The sequence below is a fragment of the Chroicocephalus ridibundus genome, chromosome Z (assembly GCF_963924245.1).
Source record: "Chroicocephalus ridibundus chromosome Z, bChrRid1.1, whole genome shotgun sequence".
NCBI lineage: Eukaryota > Metazoa > Chordata > Aves > Charadriiformes > Laridae > Chroicocephalus > Chroicocephalus ridibundus.
In genome coordinates this window covers 79,666,112-79,693,764 of record NC_086316.1, presented here as the reverse complement: position 1 = coordinate 79,693,764, position 27,653 = coordinate 79,666,112, and the positions used below count along the sequence as shown (strand labels likewise).

Below are 27,653 nucleotides of genomic sequence, written 5' to 3'. Positions count from 1 at the left end.
AACAGAGTCCTGCTCTGCAAAGTGCTGGAAAGGGTCTTGGAAGAAACAACACAGTCTGAATTTAAATATCAATGAAATCTCCTACAAGATTAAGCCACATTTTTAAAAATTCAGTCTTTATATCAGTTGTTGAAACTGAAGAGGTGGGGTGTGGATGACATAACCTATAAATATAAGCTGGTGAAGAGTTAATGGTTTACAGGCATGCCACAGCTCTGCCAAGGGTCTTACGTCTCCCAACCTGGCAACCAAACCTAGACTGTCTCTCACTTCATCAAACCAGAAACTTGCAGAAACAGCACCATCTGAGTCATCTAACATTGCCTACTGCTAACAACAGGTAGCCTCTAACTGGTAAAAGACCTAGAACTTTGTGGCTACTGCACATGTTCCCATAGTGCATCACAGGTTTTCGTTCTAGAAATCAACACTTGTCTAACTTCCTTTTTAAAATCTACCTTTACTTTGTGGAAATATAAGTATTTTTTCCATCTTTCAAATATAACATTAATGGATAATTTTAATTTCATGGCACAAAAAAATTCAAGAAAGTATTTTCTCAATTAGCAACTGATAATAGCAAGGAAAAAAAAAACACCAAAAAACAAAGTAAAAGCACACCAAAACAGTAAAAACTGAGCACGTATCAAGTGTTCCTTCCAAGTCCTGCTTAAAACGAAGCTTTTATTCCCCTTCTTTGCATTCAGTTTCTTAGCCAGTCTTTGCCCCATTATAATGTGTTTTCCTTCGTATTCCATGACGGCTTAGTTTCCTTAACAGCCTTTTGTGAGAGAATTTCTCAAAAGCTTCTTGAAAGTCCTAATAGATTATGTCAGCCAGTTCTCCTTTATCCAGTATTTATTTGACACTTTCAAAGAATTCTAGTAAATTAAAGAAGCTTGAATTTCCTTTACACAACACACATTTCTTTGTCTGTAACATATCATGCTTATCTAGGATTTTTTATAATCCTACTTTTAATTATCATTGCAGTCCATTTGCTGAAGTAAGGCTCACTGGTGTGTAATTCCCAGGATCATCCCTAATGTCTTTTTAAAAGACAGATAAAACATCTCCAGTGGATGATGTTAATGAGATATTGTACATTTCTGTTAGCAGCCCAACCACTTCGTCCTTAAGTTCCCTCAGCATCTGGTCCAGGTGGCTTGTTACCCAGGTTGGAATCTAGCCAGGACAGAGGGGTTAACACCTCTACCCATGAGAAAAGTGCTTTGAAATCTTTAATGGCCAGATGCATCGAGAACATCAACCTCTATGTATCTGCTGATGTTCAGCTTTTCCAGGAGCACAGAGCCCCATGCTGGGAAAATATCATGGCTTTCATCTGTGGACTCAAAGGGCAGGATTTTCTTGCAGTTTTATAGACTAAAAAACTGATAGAACCATTTCAGCCATTTGTATACAAATATGCAGCAATTAGAGTGAATGAATGAAGCTCATTCCATAATTCCACTGAGCACTATAGTATCATGTAATCAGTTTATTCTACCTGCAACATAAAATTCTACTTAGTTACACAAGAGTACGTTTTATCAATTATTGATTTATGAACATCTAAGGCTTTCTTCAGTCACCATTTATGCTCCTGGTTTTATCATCTCTGCTGTGCTGAGAGTAGTGTCATACAGTGGCATAGTCTATACTGTTTAAAATTCCACATACTTCAGTAGATTACCCCATTAACCATTATGTTTTCCAGGCTGTATAGATTAAAGTAATTAAACTTGTCCTCAAAGACCTAGCTCTTTGATTATGGGATCATTCTACCGCCTGCAGCACATTTGAGGTGATTTGCAGTAATATTGTCTTTGGGAATTTAGTGACCATATTACACTGACAGCCGTGAGAGCTGGTGGCCTTTGCAAAAAAACAAATTTCATCTGTGCCCCTTAGAAAATATCTCACAGAGACATGTTGGGGCAAGGCCCAGTGCTATGGATGGCTGGATGGCTTTGGGAGACTGGCACTGGTCCGTGTAGCCCCCTAAATCAGGGTTTACTGTTTCAGGCTGTAATGAACTTGCAACTGTGCTCTGGTTGGAAGTGACTGAAAGAGGTTTTCGAAAGACTGTACACTGGCCCATGTGAAACGAGTTGGATAGCATCAGCAGAGAGAACAGGTGCCCACATCATACTTAAACCAAAGTATCCCACTCAACTCTCAGGATAATAATTTCAGCATCAAGGCCAAGGATAAAATGAGAATGGTGCCTAAACTGCTTTTCCCTCCCGCAGAGGTGTCCCTTCAGGTCAAATGAAGGCATGTTGGCCTGAAAATCTGAGGAAACCTGCATATTTTCTGACTATGCTTTATGTTTTCTACGGATAAAAGGGAGATTTAAGAATGTCAATCCTGCATCTTTCACTGGCATGAAATTTGCTAAAAAATGTGTAAAGGAGGCAAAAAAATTGATGCTTGCAGACAGGCTGCTGATGCATTGTGGAGAAATTTTCAAAACCATTCCCTTTAGAAATGATTCATCTTATGTGTCATATATTTTCTCTTTTTCTCTGTACTTTTTCCTTCTTACAAAAGACTGGAAAACAGGATCCTCGCTGCTTAAGAGTTAATCTGCTTTGGCTACCTATTTCTCACCTGCAGTCAATATTCTCCCTCTGTGACAACCATAGCTATGAATTTACTTATACAGCAGCAGTGCCCAGGGGGCCCAGTAGGGATCAGCATTTCATTTATAAGATGCAGCAAAACCCAGCACTGTCCCAGTGCTGACTTTTTTGCTTAATAAAGAAAGGATGAAAGATTGTAAGTAGTTATTCCCATTTTACAGATGGAGAACTGAAAACCAAAGAGATGAAAGGCAGATGCAGGAAAGGATTTAGACGATATACTGACTGCCACTGAGCCTACAACCCATTACCCTGTCTTGTGGCCATCTGCTTTTGGAATGATCTATATATATTTCATGGGTTCTTAAATTTTTGACTAGATTTACCTTGATACATGTATTTCTGCCATAATATAACCTAAGTCTGTACCTGCCCAGCAACTATTTCAAGCCAAAATTCCCAATGGGATTCAAAACCTAGTTTTCTTTGCTTAGCTCATCAGTGTGCGTACTGGATTGAGCCTCTCATAAAATAATGACGGTAGACCTCTTCTACACAAGAACAGGAACCTGGATGACTAATTCACGGTGATGCTCTGTATTCCTTTTTTAGTTCCATGATTTCACATTAAATCGAGAATCTGGATGTAGGCTTGTGTCCAGTTTCACCACTTAAGGGAAAGGTATAAAGGACTGATTTTAAGTCTATTGTTGTCCAGACAAGCCATGAGGAATTGAAATGATGGATCTTTGCTTACATCCCTGAATATAGCAGTTGGACACAATTCCCATGGTCCAAAGGCCTATTTTTATTCAAACACTACCTTGAGAAATACACCTCAGAAATGGGGTTGGAATCAGACAGATATGGTATTGATTTAAACACAGTCTGTCTCATTTAGCACTGCTGATCCAGCATCATGGTCTAAGCTTACCTGAAACAGGACACACATGCTTTGAACTAGTAGAAATACTACTTCAGCAAGACCATTAGAAATGAATTCTACCAGCTTCAGACAGAAATTCTTGGAAGCGACAGTGGAAGGAGATAGCTGTAGGAGACTGCTGCATCTCCATTTGCTTTTCTCGTTTTTGTCCCATGTAGCTGGGTTTACAAACTGCCACCTTTAGAAAGTTCCTAAATTTCACTCTGACCCTGGCTGCAGCTCTCAGTCTCTTGTTTTGCAATACACCATGAGGACACTGTCCCTGAGATTTACAAAGGGATGACGGGTAAAACAATAGTTCCCAGCAATTCTACAGCTCATACCAGTGAAGATTATTTTCTTTATTTTATGAGTTCCTCTTCTCAGCAATTATCTGACTGTTGTCTTCTCCAGTGTAAAGAACAGTCTATGGTGTTACCTTTGATAATAAATTAATCAGTGTTCAGGAATGTTCCGAAGTATCAAAGCTCAAATACTATGAAAGAGTCTCTGATATGGTTAACTCAGGGAAAAATTACTTTTTCCCAGAATTCCTGGGCCTATTCAGGACTATTTAAGTACTAGAGACATTTCCAGTTAACAGGTTAGTTGTTGTCACCGATTCTTGGAGGCTAAAATAATTCAACACCATGGAGACATGCTATTTTGTGCCATTTGGCCTCAGTGCCAGCAAATAGTTCCAATACTAATATTACTATATTAGTATTGACTAATGACGTGGCTCCATGAGTCAGACTGTGAGTGAGACTTCTATTTTCCTCTATTTCTAAGAAGTTCTTGGTTTTGCATAACTGTGCATTGTAACGGAGAAAAAGATTTATATTGTTTTCTTGTATAAAGAATACCAATCTCTGAGCTACAGTCAATGTGCGTGCTTTCACTGAAATCCACAGGACCATGATTAAATTTGAACTACCGATTAAATCTTTTGCTCAGTTATCACCCAGGTTCTTAGTGCTTTGCAAGATCAAGCTGTAAGGGTCTAATCCAATTATCATTGCCAAAGGAAGGTTGACTTTGACTATGTGTTGCAGGATGAGTAACTGTGTATCATGATTTCAGCGTCATTATAACGAAACCCACCTTGTACTGCAATTATGCTGAGAACTTTCAAAAAGACATTTGATAAATGTTGCACTCCTGAGAGGTGTCAGAGTAATGGTCCTGAAGGTTGAAGTGTTTCATCTCGCCCCACAACAGACAAAGAGCAAGCAGCTGCAACACACGCTTTCTCAAAGCTGCACAAAATCGGCAACCCCATTTGTGGGACTCAGGGATTTGTTACGACATCGCTGTTTTCCTTTAGAGAAAATCTCTTCAAACTGGTTCAGGAAAAAAGGCTTGGAGAATTGTCCATCAGCAGTCTCCACTGAGTCCCAAACGTGTACAATACACAAGCGATTTTCTGCTTTCACTCCCTTGCTCCTTTCCTCCCTTACTTTTCCCTCTCTGCTATGAGAGAGAGCTTTAGTCTTCTGCTTAATAACAGTGTGTGTTAGCCAGACAAGATAATTTAGTTCACAAAACTGCTGTGATCTGGTGACCAAAAAGGCAGCTAAAGCAAGATCTTGAACAACCTAACATGAGTACAAGGTCTTGGAGAGCTAATAGGAATGTGTGCTGTCATTGTCTTTGTCCAGGTTGGAAAATTGAGTCACCATCAAAAAGAGAAGCTGAATTTGTAGGATTGTTGTATTTTCCTGCTTATGTCTTTTTTTTTTTTTTTTTTTGATTTTTTTCTCACTCCCCTGCTTTACACATTTGCCTTGCTTTCCCTGAAAGGAAGAAAATTAGCAACAACAGCAGTCCTGGCCCTTCTCAGCTAACTTCTTAAGGATGTTTTTTTGTTTTTCTGTTCCAAAGAACATGTATTACTATCTTTAACACAGTGTTTCAGTGTGTTTAAGTATGATATTCTCTCTAGAGCTTTTTTCCTATAGCTAAAGGGGCTATAAGGGATATAGTTAAAGCCTCATTTAATAGTTCAAATTCTCCTGTTTCCACTTTTTTTCTTCATCCTCAAATGACTAAGCAGATTAACTTAGTGGTGCTAGACTGGGAGAAGCAGTGACATTAAACATTGTTCAGTAAAAAGAAAAATCAGAAAATGCTGCTAGAGCAGGAATCAGCCTGCAAGTCTCTTCCATGGCTGATAAGTCTTCAGTCACTAGGGTGCATTAACCAAAGTCCACCGGTGCTACTGCCCACACACTTCATCACAATGAGCAGATCATATACTGTTGTAGACGTTCCTGGGAGTGGTGTTAAGATTGAAATGTCTCTGTCAAAGACTGGATCCATGACACCCCGTACTGAAGATGGCCATCCCAGAGATTGCACTAGTCTGTAGGCTACTGAATGTATGAAACAAGAAGTTGCAGCTTTTAAAATGTGTTTTAAAGCTTACCTGATTCCATTTATTTTTTCCTGAAAGCTACTATCTTCTGCCAGAACAAGACCATTGAATATTTGAGCTGAGGACATCTTCAACTCTGAAGTCCACAGACATAAGAGACAGCTGGAATGCATTACACAATTACGCATGGTACAGTACCTCTAACACAGTTATTACGTATGTGACAGCTATTGTCCTACTCAAAGTTATGACTCCAACTTCTTCTTGAATTGTAAGAAAAATGTTAGGGATCTACAGGACTAGGCAGGATACTAGCAGAGATGTGCAGAACTGTACTTATGCATACCAACATTTACATTTTGGATGAAGAAAGCAAGGTTTATTGTTTCCAGAAAAGGTATCACTTATCTTCTTCTGGGGGATATTTTGCTCACAGTAATCAAAACCATACATACATTAGTAATACAATAGTGTACATGTCTAACAATGGAAATCTTTCATGCCCTTCAATCATATGCTTTCCATTTTTGGCTAAGCAGCTGAACGCATGTCTTCTATGATCCTTGGATTCCGTTTTTAACTCTATGGGCTGGAATCCATCACTTCCCACCATTTTCAAGTGTGAGAATTTGAAAGGTTTATTCTGATCATTAATCAGCCCCTCCAATTAAGCACAATTACACCCTATAATGATAGTTATAATTATTGATTGATTAATCTTTCAACTATTAATTAAGAATCTTAATTAAAGGAGTTTTTTCATGTTATTTAAACTGAAACATGACTAATTATTTTATAATTTACCCAGGATGTGCAAAAAATGCATTAGTTCTGTTATGTTTTCTCTGTTTCACTGCTGTATTGAAAAAGCTGGATTTAGATTTTCAAAAACAGCTAACGCCTCCATATTTGCACAACCAAGTTGAGACCTCTTTGTCTACCCACATTTTTAGAAAGGGCTGAATCTGAAACAGCTCTTACAATAGCAGCTACAAACTGGTCTTATTTGTTTAAATAGTTAATTTGAAAATTTTGGACTGTACCTGCAAACTGTCATGGATACTTGAATTATTCTTTAGCATCATATAAGGTATCTCACAATATGTAAGCTGAAGAAGTCTTTTATACTCCGGCATGAATGTAAGTGCAACTGAAGTTGTATTACATGAAGTATGACACGAAGTTCTAGTCTCTAAAAATTTCAAGTCTCTACTGTATTTATTTCGGCTATCACAAAACTAAGTACAGCTGCAGAGAATGGATTCATAAAGACAACAGAGAAAGTTTCATCTACAACATCATGATGAGGCACTCAGATATACCCATAGGCACAACTCTTCCTATTTGGAAGAAAATATGTGTCAACTACATGGCAAACTTACATAGAGCATCATTTTGAGAACTGCTTATTATAGTTTAAGTCAGCCTTCCACTTCTATTTCAGTAGACTGAACTTTGTATCTCAATGCTTCAAAATCATCATTTGGGGGAGCCTTATATTTCAAAATAACATAGGTTTTGGTTTGGTTTGATTTTTTTTTTTACACAGATAGCCTATCTGTTTTATACTGTAGACATGGTAATGCTTAATTCCAATTAAAAGTGATGGATACAAGGACAAGTTTTCAAAAACCTATAATAACTAAATTAGCCACTCCCTGTATAGTTGCTGGATAGAAATAAAAAAACCTAGGCTGTGATTTATTTCACTCTTAAATAGATCCTTAAAATGTCAGGCAAATGGTTCTCTCATACAGCTTATTTTTCTCTGTTGACTATAAAGGGAGGCAAAGATGACTTGTTCAGCTATATAACTCTAAAATTAAGTAAGATCAACCTCTCCCTGCGCGTCCAACTCTTGCACATGCTATTTAAAATTTTAAGTTCGGTCTGTGCCAAAAACTTTCTATGCTGGAATGCACATTCTGAGAATAATCATTTTATCAGCTGTTATGTTGAACATATAATGGGATTATTTGTGCGAACATAAATAAGGGTTGAAGAATCGTGTTGTTTAGTCCAATAATACAACTGAACTCAGTAGAATAGAGCATAAAGATATATGCACTTTTTATTAGGAAATTAATCAACAGGGGATATTGATTTACAAACTAATAGATTCTGTTAGAATAGATTCTCCTAACTATAAAACTTTCAGTCTGGAGAATGTTATTTTACTTTAAAAGCATCAAAATGAATTGTCCTCTGGTTATATTTTTAAAAGCTTTACCAGTACAGAGTAAAAGAAAGTTATGTCATTTCAAGTTAATCCCTTGCCATTTAAAAAAAAAGAAGCAGAAAAGAAGCTCATAAGAATCAGTCAATTGCATGTATGGCAGTTGCAGTGGATGTACCTCAGTCTACAAGTAATGGGTTTTCTTAATAGTATACATAAGTAAGTTGGAAACTCTCTAAAGGTCATGACATATTTTGGACAATATATGAACTTAACTGCCAGACAAGGCTGAAAAATTATGGAACTGTCTGCTTCATAAATTCGCTTGTATCAGACCCTGACGCACCTGTCCAAAATTGGCAGAGATCAATAGAGGCAGAAATCTTTGCACCAAGAGGATGCTAATCTCTGAGGACTGGCCTGTTTTTCAGATTGTGAGAAATCCTGCTTTTGTTTGTCGGGCTTTTTTGTTGTTTTTGTTTCGTTTCTTACCTAGCCTGACACCTGCAGATGACTAAAGCAGCACCCTGTCGAGGGAAGCCGTCTGGCTTAAATCACCCTGTGGTCTGTATCAGCAGTGGGATGAAAACACCACTTGGAATGGAAGTTAAAGGCCTGAGATTTTCACTCAAGTCATGATGATGTCTGTACAAGAGAGATATTCAGGAATGAATACAATTCGTATTGTGTGAAGTGCTGGAAATGTCTTCAGGAAGCTTTTCACTGTAAGTTCTTCTGAGTCCTCATCAGAAATCCATTGTAGCCAACTGAAAGACTGTCCTTTTCTGTGAATTTTAGCTGGACTTGTCCAAAATGTCTAGTATGAGATTTATATTCTGAAAGTGCAGTAAATTCAGTCTGCCATAAAGTGGGGACTAAATTTTGATATAATTTCTGTATTATGTGACCAACTTCCTTTGACTTTTATTGAGTTTAGATGAAGTAAAAACTCAGCAATAGTCTGTACAGTCTTCTTCACATTTTGAATATTGGTGACCTCTTTCTATCAATACCTATAAAGATACCAGTGCCTGCCAGTTCAGAAACCATTTATGAATGTAAATTTGCCTAAACTATAAATAATCTGCTTCCAAATAATCTGTGTGAAAATCAAGAAATTGAAAAGATATCTCTTACATTGTTTTTTCTTGTTTACCTTCTCTGATTTTGAGCATATCAAAATATGCTGTCCATGCTAATCTGTCAACTGATGAATAACAGACAGCTTTAAACACTCAAAGAATATATAACTAAAATAGGCTCTGATTTTCAAATCATGACTGGTTCACCTACAGCGTAGTCCAAGGCTTAAATTATCTATTCACTTCATATCACTGGGGACAATAAATATTGGCAATCACTAGTTTGGGTGCTTTTTCTATCTCATTCAAATTGTACCACAAGGTGAGTTCTCAGCGATGAACTGAATTTCCCTGAAGTTCACAGAGCTTTCGTTATCAGCATCTCTCCCTAGCACACAGGGCCTCGCGTTGCTCACACAGACAGCACCAAAATGCACTGCAGAGCTTTTAATGCATTCTGAATAGCTCTTGTCATTCAGGATCCTTCATTTCATGTTTCAGATTTTCCCAGGGGGCTTTGATGTTAATCCATTTCACACTTCTAACACATCTGTTCTTCTTCTGGCTTTCTTATCTCTTCTGAGCATTCAAATAAAAAAAAAAAAAAAGAAAAAAAGAAAAAAAGTTTTAGCTGTCATTGTGCAGTTTCTGAAGCAAGACTTTAATGATGAAGCATATTCTAGCTAACTTCATTGATACTTGGTTTTAGCCACACAAGGAGTTAGCTATGCACAATATTTCCGGGCCTAACTGTTTCCCCATTATTTTGAATTTCTCTCGACTCTTTATGCATTTAAGAAACAGCTGCCTGTCACAGTCCCTTGGAATGACACTGTGGTCCAGTGATTAATTTTCAAACATCAACAGTTCAGTTTTATAAGAAGAAGCCATCCATCTCCAGCAACATTAATTAAGTAGTGACCAAAAAAACTTGCACATGTAGGTGTCAATATGAAGCAAAATTCTGAGCAAACATCCTGCAGTGGTCATTTCTGGTTATAACAGGAGTTGCCAAAATTCAATGCCCTGATCCTTGTTGTAAGATCTCACTCAAGTTACCTTTTCTTCCATCAGAAGGCCAAGGTTTAAATTGGAAATAAGTAGTATTAATCAGAAACTCAGAGAATTCATTATTGTTTTCCATCACACTAGAAGTAGGATTTATCTCATGTACCTATAACAGCCTTATGTATCTAGTCAGAACTAGATGCTCAGTCTCACTCCAGAGTCGGTGGTGAAATACTGGAAGCTCTAGGTGTGTGATTCATCCCATCCTAAGATTGCTGTCTAGATAGGTGGGATGAATCACCATCTCTAGGTGTCACTTTCCATTGACACACAAAGATTCTGGATGACAGCTTAAACTAAAAGGTTAACATTCAGGTAGCTAGAGCCAAGTAAAAATAATCCTAACTTGTGATTTTACTTTGGAGAATAAAAGAACTATTATAAATGTCCTTAAAACTTTCCTTTTTATCCTTTTTTTCCGCTATGCCTGGTTAAAGCATTAAGGCTGTTAATGATCATCCCTATTTTAAATATGAAAATGCACTATTTCATGGTTAAACTTTACAAGAAATGTTCTATTGTACAGTTGCACCTTATTTGAGGCATGTTTTGTGGGACTGACCAAAACTGGTTGTTTAACAAAGGCAGTAACTTAATAATGCTGGAAAAGAATTGTATTCAAAGCATCTCTATAGACAGGAGGTTACCTAATAACATTCTATTGTAGGCCTGTCACTGTCTATGAAAGACATGTATTATCATATAAATGAAAAGACTGCTTTTTTCCATCATCCATATCCTCACTCCCCCCTAGAAAAAAAAAAAAAAAAGGAAAAGAAAAGTCTGTTCAGACGAAATTCTAGCAACACTAAGTTCTTTGGAAATTCTTACCAACTCTTGACAGTTCTCAAGTATTTTTAAGCCACTTCAGAATGCAACTGAAAGCAAGGTGATTGTGACGTCTTATTACTTGATGGTCAATTAATATTAAAAAGCAGAGCGATCCAATAACAGCCTGTAGATCACAGCTTTCCAATGGGATGATCGCTTCTGGCTTACTTCCTTGTCTGATGCTGTCCCATTATTCCTACTTAGCACAGGGAGCCACTTAGTCCCAGAATTGCTTGCCTTGACCATATGAAAAAAGCAGAATGTTCGAATTTGGCCATTGCAGATGAGGGCCTGCAAAGATGGTTGAAGCATTAAAGATGATTTAGGCATTAAAAAGTTTGTCATAAACAGTCCAATCTCTAGTGAACAGGGAAGTGAAAGGATGCATACAAACAGGGAGGTAATGGATCTGCCTAGAAAATCTGATTAATATAACGAAATGTTATTCACATAATCAATCCCATTTTGTTCAAAAGAAATCAACTTCTGAGCAGTAATTACATTAAATCAAAGAGAACTTTTTTATGATGGAACAATTTTCTGTCAGAAATGCTGATTTTCCAAATGAAACTCTATACCAACAACAGTGTCACTGCTATTTTCACCAAAAACCTGGTTGAGATGATTTCTATGAAGTTTCCTATCATTGGAATTACAGCATATGGTCAAAATGAAGCACTTTGTTTTATCAGTATTAAATGCATTAATAAGGTCACGTTTATTTCTTTTTGTCAGAACTTTAGTTTTGTGGATAATGTAGGTGCTTGGACAGTTAATTGTAATTTAGGAAAAAGACATTTCAAAACAAGTGAACTTCCGGAGGAGAGAAATTTCAAGTTTCAGTGATGATTGGATTACTCTCTTGAAACAGGATTACAGATTTAGGCCTAGAACTACTAAATTCCCAATGCTTAGGAAATTTTGGACAGCTGCCCCAAAACATTTAAAAGCCCATGTCCAAAAGTAATGAATAGGTAGAAAAACTGGGTTTACTTCTCAAAGGGAGCTTTTTATCACTGAATTTTTTATTTCACCCCAAACTGACACAAAAAAGATTAAAAGGCATTCTGTGTATATATGTGTGTGTGTATGTATATATATTTGTAAAATTCTAAGAATTGGGAAAAAAAAGGAAATAGCAAAACAACGTGGTAAAATACAGTTGACTCAAACAGGAAAATGGTTTTTATTTTGTCATATGCAGTCAAAATCCTTCATATTTTTTTGATCAGATACTGAAATAGTTTGCGAGTTCCGATTTAGACAGCTTATCCTATCCTTCAGGGCAGGAAGCTGGTGAAGGGTCTGGAGCACAAGTCTTATGAGGAGCAGCTGAGGGAGCTGGGGGTGTTCAGCCTGGAGAAAAGGAGGCTGAGGGGAGACCCTCTCGCTCTCTAGAACTGCCTGAAAGGAGGGTGTAGCGAGGTGGGGTCGGTCTCTTCTCCCAAGTAACAAGCAATAGGACGAGAGGAAACGGCCTCAAGTTGTGCTATGGGAGGTTTAGGATGGATATTAGGAAAAAATTCTTCTCAGAAAGGATTATCAAACATTGTAACAGGCTGCCCAGGAAGCGGCTGAATCACCATCCCTGGAGGTATTAAGAAAAGTGTAGACATGGTGCTGAGGGACATTGTTTAGTAGTAGTTTTGGCAGTGTTCGCTTAAAGGTTTGACTCGATCTTAAAGGTCGCTTCCAACCTAGACAATTCTATGATTCTATGATTCATGACATTAATTGTAATTTCACAATCAATGGAATTTTTTATCTCCATTTGTAACTGAACTCCTAATTAGAACATAGTTCTCATCACACATTTCAGTGGTAAACTCAGATAATGGGGAAACTCTGAGATAGGGTCCATCAGAAAAGCCTGATTAGGATGGAAAGGAGGGTAGCAGGTAGTCAGCCATACCCGCCATCAGGTAAGGTGGTGACAAATGAGTGTTTCTAACTTCAGTTTGATCATGCAAACTGATCTGATATGAATGTTTCTGTACTAAAATGAAATAGTCTGTGCTGATTTTTCCAATAAGAAACAAGGAATTTTTGACATTTTTTCGTGATGTCTTCAAGGTGATAATTGCTTGCTACTGCTGTTAGATAACAGAGTTGCTAGTCAAGTGTCAGAAATGTCTGGTTTGAAGCTATGTTCTTCACGCTGTAGATGGTGTGTGTGTGGAGGGACGTTTAGTGTTAAGTGTCTAAAGCGCTAGTCATTTTTCTTTAACACATCCCAAGTCACTTCCTAGTGAATTGAATGACTATTAAAAACAAAACCAAAACCTGCTTCTCTGACTTATATTGGTATTTTGTCCCAGAATGGAAAAAAAAAAAAGTGGCTAGGATGCCTATGTTATTAGAATTACAAACAAATTTGAAGAGTAATGATACCTGAAGTACCTCAGCAGTGCTGTCAGTCTCTTTTGACTCTATTTGAAGCTGAAGAAACATACCGTTTCTAAAAATCATCAAGTTTCAAAGTAAGGTCTTAACTCAGTTACCCAAATTACCAAGTTACCAGTTACCCATGTGCTGAACACAGGATGACGACTCAATTTTCGGAGGATGCTAAGTGAATTTCCAGCCTGGCAAGTGATATTCTGTTTTAGGAGGTGCGGACTTTATGGTCTAAATTGAAATTTATTGTCTCCAAACCAGACAGACAGAAGTTCTTCTAGGTAATTTTGATTTTTGACCCCTCCATGCTAACTAGATACTACTCACTACCCTCAGATGTGGGACCTGACCACGACCTGTGTGTTGGAAATCATCTGAGAACACACTCACAGATGCACACGCTTATAAAGAAAACAAAATGAAAAACCCTCTCAAAACAAACCATTCCTTCCAGACGAGGGTGTTGTTTTTTAGATCAGGGACCTGCGGACAGGGGAAGCGTGTGGCTGAACAGAATTTAAACGCAACCCGCTGTGGAGTTTAAGCAAGCCATAAAGCAGAAAAGCTGGCACAGAGGGGACAACTGCCACTGGATGCTGGGAAGAGAGAAGGTTTCAAAAACATTGTGAAGGCAAAGGTTGTAGAGAGGAGGAGAAGGATAGAGGCACATATTTTAAAAGGACATTTTATCCTTTGAAAACCTGTTTGCTTTGGTCTGTTACTAAAAAATTAGGACAAGGATTATTGTCCTATTCATTTCACCCTGTTTCATGGAACATTGTCCTATAAAAATAAGTTACTGTTATTATCATGATAAATAAAGGACAGATCTGAACAGCACTATAAATTTTGGTAGTTTTAGATCTATTGCATGAATTTAAATGGATGTTTTTGTCACGGTTATCTATTCCCTTGACCACTCTTTTCAAAGAATTAAGGGTACAGAATTTTAATATTCAAATAAACTGCATTTTGCAGCATCATTTCTTCAGTATTTGGAAATGCAGCAGTGCTAATAATAATGATCATGCCAAAATATAAACACTCACTATAAATAATTGTTACTAGACACAAGCAAAACACAGAACTTAGATCTTTTCCTAATCAAGCTCTTTTATCCTTGTTCAGTGAGCTGTTGGATTAGGGTGAGGATGAAGACCTTGAAAATTCTGACTTTCCAAATGATACAAAATTGCAAAGGCCTGGAGATAAAACCAGGAATCAGAGAAACGCATCTGCAAAAGAGTGCTTAGATTTTGGGAAGAATTAAAAACCCAGGCTGAAAACAGTATTTTAAGAAAAAATTCAGAAATTATACTGACTACACCAAGGAAAGGAAGTAACATAAAGCATTGTTACTTAGAATGAGGGAAAATCTCTGGACAGATTGCTGAGGATGATGGAAAGCAAACTGGACATATTCTGCAATGGAATAGGGACTGAACATAATGGAAAAAGACCATAATCAGGGGCCAGAAGATCAGTACTCCATTTCACAGTCTCTGACATTCTGTGTCACACACAGACATTTAAATGGCTTCCTGGTTACCAGAATCTAGGGTAAAAAGGAGGAATATTTTTGAACAGAATCCCATAAATTCCATGTCAAGATGTGTAAGGTAAAATATCAAACCAAAGCAGTCGCTTATATGACTAACAGCTATCACAGAACTACCATAGTAATGGCATGTTCTAAAAGTTACTGCCTTCCAATGTCAAGACTTTCTTAAGAAGGGTCTTTAGACACCCTGCCATGCACTTCCAAAATTAGTTTAAAGGAAGTAAAACAAAAAAGGGAATAAAATCCAGACAAGTAGCTGATAACTGTTCATAGGGGAAATAGGGAATAAATATGATTATCCACACTAAACTATGCAATTTGTGTACTATGTGGTCTGCCTAGATTTGAGCCTCATCCAAGATACTACTGTGGATGGGAAGCTGGGAATATTTTGAAACAACATGGTTATGTTTTGTTTATTTTAGAGGAAAGAGGGGACATAGTGGAAGTAGTTGGATTTGGTATGAAAATGCAGTCACACAGACCAAATGCTTCAATGAAGTAGCTGGTTCGTTTGTTTGGTTGGTTGGGTTTTTTTCTGCAACTTACACTATCAAAGACTTCGTGAGTCTTAAATTTTTGTCAAAGTTAAAATAAAAAAGCAACCACACAGCTCAAGTTAGACGAGACTCCTCAGTAGGTTATTCATCTAAATTCAAATTATTGCTCTGTCCTCACAGAGTGTCAAACCCACTCACATGTTGTTAATCTTCAGTTGTGTCTTACATTCTTACAGTTAGAGCTATTCACTCCTTTTCAATGAGTATTCAGTAGAAGAGGGTCTTGTACTTGGACCCTCCACAACATAAGTCAGTTTGACTACTTTCATGTATTATTCCAGTGAAGGATGGAAAGAGCTGCAGGAGAAAAATACTTTTTGAAATAATACGGTGTTTTGTAGATGGAAACACCCTTTCTCATCCAGCTTCTGCTAAAACAGATCCTTGATGTTTTAGGATTGTTTCCCCTTTTCATTCTCAAGTTCCAATTCTACGCAAAATTATGTGTTGTGGCTAGAATTAAGAACCTGATCTAAATTAGCTCTGTTTTAAATTGGAAGCTGAAACAGATGACCTCCAAAGGTCTTTTCCAACCAAAGTTATTGTCTTCCTAAGGCTACTGTTCAGTATCACTTTTCACAAGCGGCCAAAAAAAAACCAGAAAGCAAAAACGCAACACGATGTCTAGACTTAAACAGTCATGTCTGGTGACATGCAGTCAGATTCTCATCCAAATATACTCAGTGCTTAATGCTATAAAGTCATAATGGAGTAGGTAGGTAACCCAGAAAAGATGAAATAAATATAATTGAGATTATAGGAATAAAAGTAACATGCTCACCTTTGAAAATTAGATAAGCAGAGTTGGAAACAGCTTTAAATAGAAACAAGAGGTGCAAATGTCATATATTCTTTTTTAACATATAGCTGACCTGCATAAAAAACACCTTCACTGAATGATTCTATGCTGCATCTAGAAAGGGGCGGAAGGTTGGAAGACCTGCTTAAAGTATACCTGAATAATCCAGAAATAACATAATCACCTCAACTGTAGAAATCTTTACTTGGGAATACTTTTGGGAGTGAGTGTATGTATGTATGTATTTATTTATTTATTTATTTATGTATTTCTTTCTTCATTTTGGAAGCCTGTTCTTCCGAAATCAGTAGAAGTTATGCTGACATTTTAGTTACTGATCAAAAATGAGGACAAGAACAAGGCAATGAAAAGAAGCAAAAAACTTTCTCAACAAATAAAACATAAACGAACCCCTCTGTACCCTTTGAAAACTATTTGTCCTGTTTTGTTTTGTTGGTTTTTTTCCGAAGAGAGGCTGAATTTTTCACGAGGCTGAATTCTTCACATAATATAATGAATAGCACACGCTAAGCATTGAACAAATAGGTCTGTAATTATACTACGGGGTCTTGGTGACACTGATAAAACATTCACCATCACCCTCTCATTGGAATTAGGCTAATTATGTACATAGTTGGGTGTCCATTAATCCTGTTATTATTATTATTATTTAACAGTATTATTCATAATTTAAGTTTTCCTTCCTTTAATTTCAGCCCTGTAACAGACGAGAATGTTCCATGCTTAATTAACAACCAAAAGCTTGAAAGTACAGTATAATGGGACATTATGGGGGCTCTATAGTGAGTTAATGACATAGCAACCAGCTAATGAGAATGAGGAATTTTTACAATGGCATTCTAAAATGAACGGCACAAAAGCACAAGTTGTGTCAAATAACATCATTGCCAGTACCCTTATATAGTCTTCAGACACAAGATAGAGAAACAAGATTCATACATAACCTAGCAGTGGCTTTCTTTAGTAGGAGGAAAGTTAGCTTAGTAAAGCTTGTGCTACTGCATTAGCAGTGCTGTTCTCATTTTCTCTGGGAGCCATTCTCTTAGGCCAAAAATCTATTTCATACCAGCAAATAAAAGCAGGTACAGGGGAGAAGAAAAAGCTAAGGCTGAAAGAGTCCAAAAACAAACACTTCTTTATCAAATTGCCTTTAATTCTGGGTCATATTAGGCTTGCTTGCAGGATGGCGTTGTTCTCTACACACCACAGAAAATGTGACTTCTAAAGAAGGATACTTTACTGAACGCAGTATAATACTGATATTTAAGGGGCCTGGATTTTATTCTTATTCAGGTACAAGTTCACTGAGTAATATTCAAGAGATCTGTATACCCCCTCCTCATATGTAAAAGGGTAATAATAGTATTTTCTGCAACAAGGTGTTGCAGGGACTGTCTTCCACAATGGTTTTATGGAGGACAATGAAGAAGAAGGATTTTCAGGTAACTGATCATTCTTTGACTGCACAACAATTAAAAGCCTAGTATTTTCCACGAAGTTTTGCAGTATTAGTGCTACTGCAATTCAACCTAAATAAAACTTACTGACGTAACTATATTTTTACATTAAGTGAGTACAGTAACATACACAGAATACTCTCTGTTCTACCTAATTTAGTAGAGGCTGAACTATGAATTACATCTTTCATCTGGGAATACTTCTCTGTGCTTGTTTAAGAACAGCCAGAATTGCAATCAGCCTAAGGTATTTCTCTCTAACAGACGAAATTACTTACTTTCCCAAAATGCTTCTCTCTCCTTTGACTCAAAATGAATCCCTTATAATCCCATGTTTTGCATCAGAGACCTAACTTCGAGATGGCTATGTTTAAATTATATGAGTTCTACCCCCATGTTTACCTGATTTGCAAACTATTCAGACTCTTACTATCACTAGAGACAAGTAGGTGTGACTGCAGCTCTCATCTGATAATCCTTCCTGTGCATAATGGAAAACTGTGTAGGAAGCAGCAGCCAAAGTAGTAACCAGGCTCTGTTGCATCATTTCTAGCTCTATTCCTATAAGTTTGTGGTCTCAAAACCTGCTCCTGAATCAAAAGGACAGACTGTAAAGACAGCTCTGATTCAAGACATGTCACAATGGTTTTCTGCTCAGTGAAAAAAAATTATGTATTTAACTTCGAGGAGGGGAGGGAAAATATGTAAAACTTTCACCTATCTACCCCAATAATACGTGGAAAAAATAAACAGAAACATGATTAATACGGAATTGTATAAACACGTAAGTGCAAAGAATTATTGCCTCATTTTTCTGTGGGCAAAGGTGAGCTATGGGTTTTAACATATGAATAAGGCTGGATGAGAGAAATCAAAAGGCACATCATCAAGTCATGGTGTCTCTATTGGAGAACACATGCCCCTTCTTTACTGTAAGGATGAAGATGCTACAAGCAGAAAAAAAAAAAAAGTTGGTTTTTTTTTTTCCCAGCTGGTGCTGCGTTCCTGTCTTCCTGGCATTTGTTTCAGTAATTACATTTTTCCCTTGAAGTTTCTACACTGATTTTTATCTGAGCTGAACACAGGAAAGACAAATTTTGATTTGCTATAAAGGCCTGACAAGACATGTAATTGTTTACATTTGAGAACTTAACCCTAAAACCAAAATAAAACAAAATAAAATAATTTCTTATTCAAGTGTTACTGGTCCTGTACATATTCTGCATCAAGAGAAAAAGAATTACCGCCTCTCTCGTCCCTTTGTGTAAATCAGAAATGAAAACTAAATAACTGGGCATACCATGCCAAACACTCATAAATCAAATCTGCCCCCAAATAAGCAGTATTTATAATAAAGATATGCAAATAGCATTGACAGAAGCCATGCAAATCATTTCACAAGTAAATCAGGGTAAGTGGGCAGTAATAAATTGCAGTTTGACTGGAACAGCAGAAATTTAGGTGCATTAGTGAAAGGTGGGAATGTTTTACAAGCAGATGGAAAGATGGTAATCATTTGATCAAGTGCAGCTGGACACTGTAAATTATTCCATCTTTCACTTCAGGAAGAGATACACATGTGATATTAACTTCTTCCAGATTTATTTTGTAAATCTTTTGGGTGGGAATAAGAAATGTACAGAAGTATCAACAACATCATGTAATTGAATACAAACCTAATCCAATAAATATTAGAACTAGGGAAAAAAATTCTGTTCATTATTGTGGAGTTTAGATTAAGCTCCTTCCATAATGTGTGTAGAAGGGACTTTAAGATAAGGAACAAACTCATATGTTCCTTTCAAAATATTAATTTCTTTCCTGGCTGCATTATAGAAGAGAAAGGGAAGCAACAAGGACAACCCTGAGCAACACAGACGCGCCAGCGATTGACAAAAGAGAGGATCACTTGCTGTCTCTTTGGACAACATTTATGCTATGTTAATTCTTATATCTGATGCCTAGAAACCAGGTAACAATTATGTTAGAAACTGGAAAGACAGATAAATGAGACAATTTGATGAGGCAGAACCATGACTTTCAACGTCAGCAAGGCTCACATGCCCCAGGTACCTAGGCTGAACTCTGTCTTTTCACACACAGACCTTTAATCTCAAATACTAAACCACTATGTTATTTGCACACAACTGTCTCTGTGTTTGATATGTATATATTCTCCTTGTGTTAGAAATGTCACGATAGAAAGATTATAACCAGCAAGTTAAAGCTTGAGGTTCTCTATTTTGCAACTGAATCCATAGTCACAGACCTACAGTGAAGCCAAAGACTCTGTTTCTAGTTATTTGGCTAGAGTTTATGACATAATTTTTGAAGTTACTTGTCAAAAGACTAGGTGAACAGTTTTTTTCAAAGAAGATCCATCCCATTAAAAATTCTGCAGGGAAATATTTAAAGTAAACTTCCTGAACAAGGAGTCAGTACTTCCTTCAGAAGAGATGCAGTTTAAGGCAGCAAAACTTCGTCAGAGCTTCATTTCTCCCATACCCTCAACTCCTTACCTATTGGAAAGATAATTTTTCACTAGCTTCCTTTTTTTTTTTCCCTCTCTGCCTTTTTTTTCTTTTTTCCAAGGCATAAACTTTAGTCTAATTTCTTAGGTGACTGAGATGCTAATCAAGCAACTCAAGACAGAGAGGCTAGTGAAAATAATCAAATGTGAAACTGTCCAGGGGAAACACTCCACTTTCAAGTAAAAGAGAGGAAATTGTCATTTTGAAACCACTAGAGACAGCCTTCCAGTTACAAAGAAGACCCTGGGGAGTCACTACCTGATTTGCTCTTAGTCAGGCTGGCATCTCACTGACAGGGCAATTGTAATTAGGATGAATAAAATGAGAGATGTGCCAGCTCCCCAATTTGTAATTCAGTAAGAGACATTAAAGACACAGCATTTTGTTTAATTTTTTGAAGAATCAGGCACTGTGCTAACAGGTAGCAGGACTTCCCCCTATGGGGATGACTTACATAAAATCTGAATCTCTCTCCATGCAGAGAACAAATACGATACAGGCAATGAAGCCCAGATGGTTATGTACTTCTTGTTGGAATTTTAGACAATCTTTAGCAAAAGGTATGATAGAAAATCAAATGTCAGAATTTTTTTTTTTAATTTCTTTCTGTGTTCAGTTATGCAAGAGGAAAACAATGGAGTTTCATTGAGATAACTGGCATCAGAATGTGATCTTTCATCTTTTCATCCAGCTAATGAAAATTACAGGGTACAGATGCATCAAAGACAGTTCTTACTTTTGCCACTAGAATCAGTAACTCCAAAATAGAGTATTTTCAGTATCATTTAAAATTCATTGCCAGGTAAAAAAATCACAGTTGGTCCAGTTACATATGTAAAAACTAAAAGTTCATATTTAAGAACCGGACTCTATTCAAAACCTCTTTCAAAGTGAGAAACCATAAGTGACTCCAATAGAGAAACAGGCACATTGGGAAAGTTTGATGTCTCATCCCCAAACATGAACTAAAAAACTCAGATAGAAACAGCAACCTCTTTAAAACAAATAAACAAACAAAAATCAACCAAACAAAAAACCCTCACCCAGATATAAGCATGGGATTGCAAAGAATAAGTGAGGATAGTTGCAAAATAATCAATTGTTGGCTCTATGTATAATGAAACATGATTCCTCAGAGGCTGAGCTCTGGCTTTGACTATTGCAAAGCTAAAAAGTTGAGGCAAAAGTTCCAGAAGTCTGGTGAAAATTTGTATTAGAACAATTCTTTGGTATGGTTGGCTGATCCTTTGAAATCTACATGCACTCAGAAAAGCCTTCATGTCTTCAGATTTTTTTTCAAAACAAATACAAGCTTTAAGGCAGGATTTGTGTGACTGCTGGTGGGTCCATCAGCATTGCAGGGGCCACAAGCCCAAAACAATCAAGTCCTCCTCTGGCATAACAGATCAGGATGGTAAATACAACTTTAGCCATGCTCTGTCACTGAGCTTAAAACTTGGCCGTGTCCAATTTGTAGTAATGCCCGAATCTAATCCTAGTGAAGTTCCTGTCTATACTACAGATTGAAGCAGGTTTGTAAACAGGTGGGTCAGGAGACAACCCTACTGTAATTGGTCCCTCTGGCAGTTCTGCATTTGTAATGCAGTTGGACTGTCAGGGTTACCTGAAGATTTCTCTTTTCTTGGACTGTCAGTCCACTCTGTGTCACAACCATTAAATTCTGTTGATAATATCATTTTTCAAAGGGAAGGTACCTTCCTTTCTGACTTGCTCCAGCTGCCTCCATCACCTTTTTCTGTCAAGAAAGTCTGAAGAAGCCAACTGCCATATATTTCTATTACTTCCAGTTCTATGTTTACCAAATTAAATTCTGTGTGCAGCTGTGTAGGTGCCACCTATCTACCTACATACCTTACCTATCTATCTATCTATCTATCTAGTTTTTCCCTGACTCTGGAAAATTAGCAATCCCAAACTCTGACATTAAGTCTCAGAAGTGCTGTCACCTGACTCCAGCCTCATCACAATTACATCAGGGGGTGTAAAACCAAACAAAAACCAAAACAAAAACCCCAAACAAAAACAACAACAAAAAACCCCAAACAAAAACAACAACAAAAAACCCCAAACAAAAACAACAACAAAAAACCCCAAACAAAAACAACAACAAAAAACCCCAAACAAAAACAACAACAAAAAAAGTGGACCGCTGCACCGGACATTCCCACAGTCTAAAAGGAAATTAGGAAGAGTAGAAGATCTGTGCCTTCTGAGGGGAAAGAAGATGATGCTTTACATTTAAGCAAATGAAAAGATAACCAGAAGCTAAATCAGATGATTTCTATTAACAACAGAGGATGAAGAAAAGCTCCTTGGCTATCATATCTCAGCCCCAAATAAGTAATTCTGTTTGCAATATAATCTTTTGAGACTTTGCAGTTTGAAAATCAGGATTTAAGACATAAGAGCAAAAAATTTTTACTTCTAGTCTAGTGTCCCTCCATTACGTCATTCTTCAGAAATCAATCAAGCTGGCTAAAATCCCCTGGCAATATCCCAAGCTCTCTGCTTTTAAATCCCCCCAGTCTTGTCACCCCCTTTCACTCAGCTGAATCCTAGCAACAGTTTTGTTTCCAGTTTTTATCAACAACATGGTTAACTTTTCTACTGGAACAGGGTCTCGTGGCTCTCCTTTTAATAGCCCAGCAACCATACAAGTGTAAAATCTATTTAAGGTTTGATAGGAAATAATAATAACAGCAAATAAATAAGGCATCGCAAATTACTGCTAGCCAAAGAAGCTAGGGAGAATAAGAAGACTTGTATGAATACATCCATGGAAACTGGCTAGAGAGCAGTTAGTCCTGTTTTAATGAGCAAAAGGACAAGCTAATGATGGCTGGAAAGTAATGGGAACATTGAATTCAACACAATTCATTGTGTTCAAATGAAACCTATCTTCAACAAAATCTTTTAAAAAAATCAGTAAATAAAAGTAAAATCTTGTTAATATTACTAGACAATGAGAAAACTCCAGCAAAAACCTGACAAACTGTAAATAGTATTACCTCAGACGTGAGGAATTCTGGGTATTACGAGGAATAACGAAGTAGGACAGGAAGGAGATATTAAACACATGTAAAGGGGAGGTGAATGATTGACTTTCTAAGTGACACGATATGGGCAGATGGATGCTAAAATCTAACTTGTATACTTGACAGTTGGAGCTAACGTATATGCAGTCCTAAGTCATTAATGAATTATGAAAGATACAAGGCCATTACTCCCATTATATTTTGGATAGGTAGATAGGAGCCAGCATTTCACTCCACATGAGCACAGGATGCCAAAAGCAAGCTTGAGTCTACAAAAGTACACATACATCTGTCCACTTCTGTAACTGCCCAAGAGTTTGAAGACACATTTGGACTGCATCCAGAGCTTCCCATGGAAGGATAAATAACTAACTAGGCCAAGTTACCTTCTCCACTAGATTTGAAATGCTAATTGATGCTCAAAGTTGTGTCCAAAAATCACTCTGCATCCATGTTATGCTAGCCCGCTCCTAGGTGTAGCTTTGAGTACACATCTAGGAAATGGTGATGGAGAATCTTCAGGTTCAAACCTCCACTGAAAAACAGAACCTACCTGCAATGCATATTGAGTCTGTCTTGGCCATTTGCACCCTTGGCCATTTGCACTGGTGACTGTGTCTGAATCACATGAGTTCAGGGTACCCCTTCACGGACAAAAATATCCTGTGGTGGAAGAAAAGATGGTTTTTTTAATGAGCTTGATCTTGGGGAGCCAACAGATAAATAAAGGATGCATGGGTCTGGGATCACACCAAGCCTAAGTATGATTCTTGGCCCCGAATGGTAAAGTCAATGTAGATAGCCATAAATGCTACCCACTGCCTTATTTAGAGAATCCAGCTTGTAAAAGTAATCCATTCTGTAGGGGATTACACCTGTGTACTAAGCCATGAGGATGAAAAGCTTTCCACTATTCGAATATAAATCTGGTTATTGTGTGCACAGGCTAGACACAGAACCAAGCTACTAATGTGCTTAAAATTCAGGCTCCTGATTCCAATCAGATACATCAGTTCTATTTCAAAGTATAAGAGAATAGGCTCATTTTTACCCCTGGCATAAGAATATGCAGGGGTGTAACAAATCTGGCTCCCAGTAGAGCTGGAGAATTCTGTGAAATATCTGATAAATATTTGTTCAAATGCTTTGGTCCCTGACCCAGCAAAGCATGTGTACAGATGAAAAGCAGATGAGTACACTCAGCAAAATGAAAGGAGTATCTGTAGAATTATTCACAGGTTGAAATCAAGCACACACTGAAACATTTTCCTGGGTGACTCTGGTTTATGGCTGGTATGAGCATGGACTCTACACACACATAACTACTGGTACAATTTATTTCAGACAGCGAGGAATCATTGCTATTATTGTTATTACTGATACTTTGCAGCCCTTATAGTGGGTGCACTTTGACTTCTTTAATGTTTTTCCTTGATCCTAGTGTGGCTTGTTCCCATTCCCATGTATCACAAAGCAGTTTATGCTGGCATAACTGCATCTACAATAGGCACTTTTGCTGGTATTTCTGTAACAGCACATCAGGAACTGATGAGAAATAAATAAATAACAACAACAACAAAATCCTTCTTCTCCTATATGGAACATCCACACCAAACATGGAGTGCGTTCTGTCATGTCTTCCTTTTGCTTCTCAGAACGAATAAAACAACCATCAGAAAGATGCAGGCAAGACTGAACATACCAAACTGCTTCCAGACAAGAAGAGATTAAATAGACCAAAGATCTTTACCTCAGACAAAAAAGGTCTGAAAGGATTGAGAGGGGTCTCTAAATTTTGAAGAAGAATAGCAAATGAGTATTTATTGTTTCTCATGGCACAAAAATTATAGGTAGTCAAACAGAATTATCAGATGGAAAGTTCTAAAAGCAAACAAAGGAAAGCACTACTACATAAAACAATTAATTGTGTAACTTGTTGCCACAGTAACTTGTGGATGCCAACTGCATCAAGCAGATTCAAAAGACGATTAGACAAATTAATGAAAGGAAAGTTCTTTCTAAAGGATAGACAAAGATGTAAACACTCTAGGTCTCACGGCTGTGCATGGACTGAAGATGAGGAATAATGGGAAAGTATTAATCTGTGCATGCAATCTGCTTCTGAACCCTTCCAGGTCATTGTCTGTAGGATAATGGGGTTAGATTGCAGAAAGGTTTAGATCCCAGGATAAGCATGGAAACATAATTTGGCATGGCAGGCAAACATGGATAGACCTTGTCATTCTCACACTGATCTCTTTTGCAGCTATGCCTACAGCATCTTAATTTACTGTGGCTTTTAACCTGTTCTGTGACTTCACAGGACCAGTGCAAATAGGTCAGACTAAACTACAACCCTCTGAATATTTTTTGTTTAGCCCAAATGGAGTTGGAGAGAGGTTCTGGCACTAGATGACATCTCAGCACGGATATCTAAGTCCTAAAGGGAACTCTGTTCGAGGACCCCAGCTACAGTTACAGCTTAGTTCTGCCCTCCTGTGTCATATCTATTGCTTTATGGCCACCCACACCTTGGTGAAGGGATGCAAAAATACACAGGTTTGATTTACTGTCAAAAATAGGTTCAGTGAATAGTAGCCAAATTTCCTAGAGAGCACCTCTATCTAGGTTTAGAGGACTGACATTTTAATTTCAAGTATCTTAGTTTTCCATAGGTGCCAAATTAGGAGCTACCTTACAAATCCCAACCTACTACAGTCTTTAACCTGTCCAAACTTGCCAGTATAAATGATTTAGGTTTATATTTGTAAAGGTATCTAGGTGCCATCTCAGATCCAAAATAAGCACACTCACATTCCTGACCTTTTATGCCTTTTGGTTAACATCATGGAGGAAAACACTGCCTAGAAAACCTCTGTGAAGCTGACTTCTACAGTCAAACAGCCTTCTCTTGCAAACATCTGAGAGCTTTCCAGTCTCCTTAGTTGTGATTAATGGGTCTATTCATGTGTGTAAAGTTATTAACAGAAATATTCATAGAACCAGATACTAAACCAATGAGGAATGAATTAACAGGTTAAAATGGGTGTACAGAGCTGATCAGGTTATGCTCCAGCGTAACTTCTTTGTAGTGACCTAAATTATTTCTTTACAGCCTACAAAGAAAAAATAACCCCATGCAGAAAACCTTACCGCTGAGAACCCTATCTGGCTCATTGCTGGCTTTTTTTTTCTCCCCCTTGTCTTGAGTTCACGTCGGCTAACAGGCAAACTCCCACTCAGCTGCTCACTCGCTTCCCCCCACACCCACCAGAAAGACAGGAGCAGGAAACAGGAAAACAAGAAAGCTTGTGGGCTGAGATAAAAACAGGGAGATCACTTACCAATTACTCTCATGGTCAAAACAGATGGGAAAATGAACCAAATTTATTGCCAATTAAAACAGAGATGGGTAGTGAGAAACGAAACAAACAAAACAAAACAAAACAAAAGACAAACCTTAAAGCAGTATCTTTCCTCTCGCTTTCCCAGAGTCTCCAGACTCCTCTACCCACCGTGCGCTGCCCAGGGAGGCAGTGAGTATGGTCAGTACCTAGCTGTTTCTCTCTGCTGCTCTTTCCCTCTCGTACTTTCCCCCTGCTCCAACGTGGGCTCTCCAGAGGCCTCAGCTCCTTCAGGAATATCGACCAGCTCTGGCACAGGATCCCCTGTGGGCTGCCGTGTGGGTACCTGCTCCAGAGCCATCTTCTCCCCAGGCTGCAGGGGGGGTCTCTGCCCTGGTCCTGGCGCACCTCCTCCCCCTCCTCCTCCTCCAGTGTTCGCGGGGCTGTTGCTCACTCTAGTTCTTCCCTCCTCCTCTCCAACTGGTGTCTTTTTTTGCCATTTCTTAAGCATGTTTCCACAGAGGCACCGCCAGCCTCGCTGACAGGCTCAGCTGTGCCGTGTGGTGCAGCCGTTGCAGAGCCGGCTGGAACCGCCTAGACCCGGCTGGAACCGGCGGTGTGCGGTACGGGGCAGCCCCGGCCTCTCCTCACAGACACCATCCCTGCAGCCCTCCCCGCCTGCCAGCAGCCGGGCACGGCTGCCTGGTGCATTTGTGAATGCTTGCTTTCGCTGAAATTGCGAGGAAATGCCACAGAAATCCGAATCGGGACAGCACCAAGGGTAAGCACGTTAGGAAACGTTCACGCGGGAAATGTGGTTGTACCAGGCTGCCTCCACCCTGCTGTGAGGGGCGCTCCGCGGGCACTGACCAGTGCACGT

At 38.1% G+C, this 27,653-nt stretch overlaps 1 long non-coding RNA gene across 1 annotated transcript; it reads right to left on the bottom strand.

The window, feature by feature from the left end:
• Nucleotides 1–6,881: 6,881 nt before the first annotated feature.
• Nucleotides 6,882–27,264, bottom strand: LOC134508585 (uncharacterized). Its single transcript, XR_010069093.1, has 3 exons — nucleotides 26,889–27,264; nucleotides 23,983–24,092; nucleotides 6,882–9,727 (listed from the first exon to the last, which is right to left on the bottom strand). It is a non-coding gene; the product is annotated as an uncharacterized LOC134508585 (long non-coding RNA).
• Between the last annotated feature and the right edge of the window lie 389 nt (nucleotides 27,265–27,653).